We start from the raw sequence: 5,000 nt of genomic DNA on the forward strand, positions 1-5,000 counted from the left end.
TCTAGATAACTTGTTAATACCTCGCTTAAAACTCCTCCTAGATTTTTGCGAGCATTGACCTTAGCTATTTCATTTCCTGATACCTCTGCGTATTTCAGTGTATAAAACATAATTTTAGTTAGTTTTTCTACATTAGTATTATAGACATATATATACAGGGTATATATATATACATATACATTATATATATATATATATATATATACATATACATTATATATATATATATATATATGTATATATATATATATATATATGTATATATATATATATATATATTATATGTATATATACATTATATGTATATATACATTATATATCACTCATGCTGGCGAAAAAGGGGGCAAGTCCAAAATGGAACTTTTGAGAAAATTGCATTTAAAGTTTTCAAATGCATTCAATAAATCACTGATAGTAGATAGCGATATGAACTCTTTACTAAATTTAAAGGATTTGAGGTATTTTTCATGCACTATGAAGACATTAATATATTCAAAGTTCTTATATACTTTTAAGGACTTACCTCTCTTTGACCATTTTGTTATCAGTACATATCACTTTATGACCAAGACTTGCCCCTTTTTAACCACTTTGTTATCATTACATATCATACATATCCCTTTTTAACCTCATTGACCTACTTGTCACATAGCTCTTTTTAGGCTAATTAAATGCATTTTTATGATACTATAACTTTATTTTGTAAAGAAAATACCGCTGATGATAATTTTCATTTCTCAAGAGAGCCTATTTATTTATAATAAACGGTTAAATGTCAAGTTAAGTTGGCATTGCATAATCATACAAAAACAAAAGGAATATTTTTCTCAAAAATAAAACTTTACAATTTTTCAAAGACTCATCTAGGTATAATAAACCGTTACAGAAATACAGTTTTAGTACAGTCAAATCATTGAAGAAAATTAGGTTTCCATAAAAAAAGAAAATTCCCAGAGACTTACCTAGGTATGATAAAATGTTGAAAAAAAAATTCCCAGAGACTTATCTAGGCATAATGAAATGTCAAAAAATTATTTCCTCAGAGATTCATCTAGTTAAAGAAATACAACTTGAGTTAGCATTGCATAGGTGTAAAAAGCTATAAATTGCTTTATTCAACAAATTCCTCTAAGTCAGGATCACAATCCTGGACATTACTCATATCTGGTAGTGCCTTATAAAAATCGTGAAACATAGGATCAACCAAAGGCAATAGATCAATCAAGTCCTTCTTTTTTTCTTTACTGATAGGCAGTAATGAATGATATTCCTTTTGACATCTATCAAATTTGGATTATCCTGTCCTCTTCTTTTCATATCTACTTGTTCAAACGCCTCCTCGTTAGAAAGAGATCGTTTATACAACAAAATTCCAATGGGGCGCTGATACCTGAACCACTGGCACTGTGACCAGTTAAATTTGTCATTATTGCTGTTCTTTGATCTTTTTACCAGAGGGCCTTTAAATAACTGTGCGTAATCATAAAAGTCCTCCTGAGTCATTGCATGAACCTGAAATCATCTTCCTGCCAATCTTACCAGCTGGTACCAGTCACGTGGATGGCGGATTGCAGTGGCTCTCTTTTTCTTGAGTCTTTCAATGACAGAGTGGTCGGAGTCACACTCCATGTGTGAATGACCGGAAATGAGAAATTTGTGATCTATTGTCAGTATATTAGGAAATTTGGACAAAGCATGCATAAACATAGCAGCCATATGGGAATTTCTATTCTGTCCGGCGCAAGCATCAGAATAAAAAATTACGTGCTGGACATCCCTGGGCAAATTCTGCAAGATATTCATTAGACAAGATGCTATTTGATTGGCACCTCTAGCAGCAATGGTTTCGTGCCACATAAAACAGTCCACTTTTTTATTGACATTATTGTGAACAGTGAGATTGTATGTCCACAACAAGCGCTTATAAAAAGCTACGGAAGACTGTAAGTATGGAGTGGGGAGACACTGTTGTAAGTCAAATGTGTATGTTGCAAATGAGGGATTTTTGCAAGCTAACTTTGTATCATCTCTCTTACGACTATGGGCATTTTCAGCTCTTAACAGATGACTTTCTTTTTCGGCTTGTAGACGTTCTTTCTCTTCAAGGGTATTGGTGATATCTAATTGCATCTTTAACACATCGCAGGTATGACGTGTCTATTTTAGGCTGTTTGAAACTCAAGTTATGACAATGAAATCTTTTCTCATATGTAAAGCGTGTTACTGAGGACTCTGGGTAGCGTTCTTTAAACAACGAATACATTTTTGCTAATGTAAGTGTTGATGACAAATACTTTTTGGAGGAGTGTGCCCTAGAATAATGACTCTCGTATGCTGGAAATGATTTGATATGACCATCAATTTTAGAAAGTTCCTCTTCTTTAATACGACGTGGATTTGGAGTTGTTCCTCTCCTATCTCCTCGGCTCACTCCAGAGGCAGTTTCCTTTTTCTTTTTCTGTAATACTTCCAAGAATTTTTTGGTTTCACCAAACACCCTCAAAAAACATTTTTGACAAATAGGATGTCTTTTCATTTGAATTTCTAAGGCATACTCGTAGGTTACATCTCGCACTCTGTTTTCGCCGCCTCCATCTCTTAGGCGGGTACGTAATGGGTTCTTTGGTGTAATAAGAGTTGCGAGGTAGTTTCTTCTTGAATCTACTGAGCCCAAATCCCAATATTCAATGAATAATATTTGCAGATCTTCATCATTGAAATGTTCTGAGCATTTCAATCTAGATTGCTTTAGTGGACTTTGTTTTCTAGCGGAAACTAATTTACCTGACGCAGTCGTATACGATTTACCGGGCTGTCGAGACACTTTTTCTCTCTCTTCGTGCTCTTCTTGAGTACCTTTTTATTGGAGTTTGGCAAGGTTGTTCATCTCTTTGATTTTCAGCTTTTTGACTGCCCTCTTCCTCTCTTGGATGTTCTGCTTCTTGATTGCCCTTAAGTCTAATCTCATGCTTACTGTTATTTTCACGAGAAATTGTGGACGAAGACGATACACTGCAGGTTTCATCAGTAACTTCAAAATTTGGATCTTTTAACACTATCATCATCATCATAGAAATTATCAGGCGTCTCATCATAATCTGTTATAAAAGTATTCAGACTGTGTTAATATCAACAATAACTTTAACATTATACTTGATTTTAAAATTAATTTTATATTTTTGTTTTGTTATACTGAACAACCGTGCTCCTGCCATCCACACAATTACATTGAAAAATCATGAAAAAATGACAAATGACAACATACATTGCAAAAATATAATTTCTACAAAGTTCGTGTTTTGTCAGTACCTATAAAATAGTGATAAACTCATTTTTGGATGCTTTTAACTAAAAAGCTAACCATTTCTCTGACAAACGATTGTGATTTTCAAATTCTTTGAGCAAAAGTACATAAAAAATTCTAGTTACAATGAAATTTAGTGACGACCACCAAACACGAAAGATCCGTTCTTATAAAAAAAAATTTTGGCTCTTCACAATACAGCTGCCATGAAGGCAGAAGCTCATTTTGTAAGGCGAATTTTAAGCCTAACTAAAATTGTTAGGCTCATAAACAAAGTTCCTACTATTGTTTACCACTGGTTAATAAACAAAGTTGATGCTATTTACACAAAATCTAAGAAATGACATATCCCTTTTTATTTTGTCTGAATAATGAACATCTCAAACCACAAACACTAACAAATATGACGTGTTACCATACTTTCATTTCCGATAGAAATATCTATTAAAATCATTTAAAACACACAAAAAAATTGCACTACAAGTAGATTTCTCGTCAAAAGGAAATCACTGCTCGGAATTAGAGGTGTCTTACTAAACTGCAGGCATCCCAGGAACATCAATAACGTACCTTCATTTCTTTCCTCGCCAAAGTTATTAGCAATAAGCCAGTGTTTGACATTACTTTGGCGGTTTTCCAGGTCCATTTTTCTTCTGTTCTCTGCATTTTCGTGTAATGCTTTGTCAAGAATTTGACGAGCACGTAATTTAGATGCATCCATCACCAAAACCGTTTTCAATTTACATCTGTACACAAGTTCATAATATTAGAATCTTATAAATTACTACACTCCTGCAATCAAAGGCGAGTTGTAATCAACACTGGTTAATACGCGTTCAGAAGTTCAGAACGACGACACAGCTTACAACACGTCATATCTCTCTCTATCTAGATTCTAGTGCGTGCGGATGTGCCAAGCCGCACTTAGGTAGAGGGAACGCGTTTGGGCCCTGTCTCGGGCAACAATAATACACATTCGTGGAGTGCATTAGCTGCTAAGCCTAGTGGGATTAATACTGGCATATTAAATGAAGAAGAGTATGAGTTTTATGACTAGATTAGAACTAAAATTGCAGAGTTATAGATAAAAAGTGAATAATTACCTAAATATTAACAAGTTTGTTTACTCAACCCCTTTTGACCTATATTGAAAATGTAGTTAAAAAGGGGGTATGTATCACTTACCTCTTTGTTCGCCAATATAATGCTATGAATTTTAATGAAAATGTGGTTAAATAGGGATATGTTCTACTTACCCCCTTTTTCGCCAACAGAATGATGCTGCATGTAGTTATCCCATAAAAAGACTTTTTTACGTACTGACTAACATATTCACAGTACACTTACCCCCTTTTGTCCCAGCATAGTAGCCCGTTTTAGCAACATTTTGGCAGTCATAACTCATTTAGGCCATTTTTGGACTTGCCCCCTTTTTCGCCAGCATGAGTGATATATATATATATATATATATATATTATCTATATATATAATATATATAATATATATAATATATATAATATATATATATATATATATATATACATACACACACACACACACACATGGTTTCACCTCCAATGCAGCTTTCCCTGCAAAAAACAAATTAAGCCTCCATATATATATATATATATATACAGTGAACCCTCGCTACTTCGCGGTTCGACCATCGCGGATTCACCACTTCGCGGATTTTTTT

At 33.8% G+C, this 5,000-nt stretch overlaps 1 protein-coding gene and 1 pseudogene across 2 annotated transcripts in view; one reads left to right on the top strand and one right to left on the bottom strand.

The window, feature by feature from the left end:
• Exo70 (exocyst complex component 7) overlaps positions 1-5,000 on the top strand; it is a 394,184-nt gene that overhangs the window by 41,860 nt on the left and 347,324 nt on the right. The gene's annotated exons all lie outside the window — the stretch shown is intronic.
• Positions 2,058-4,025, bottom strand: LOC137644863 (uncharacterized; annotated as a pseudogene).

The sequence above is a fragment of the Palaemon carinicauda genome, chromosome 8, assembly GCF_036898095.1.
Source record: "Palaemon carinicauda isolate YSFRI2023 chromosome 8, ASM3689809v2, whole genome shotgun sequence".
Taxonomy (NCBI): Eukaryota; Metazoa; Arthropoda; class Malacostraca; order Decapoda; family Palaemonidae; genus Palaemon; species Palaemon carinicauda.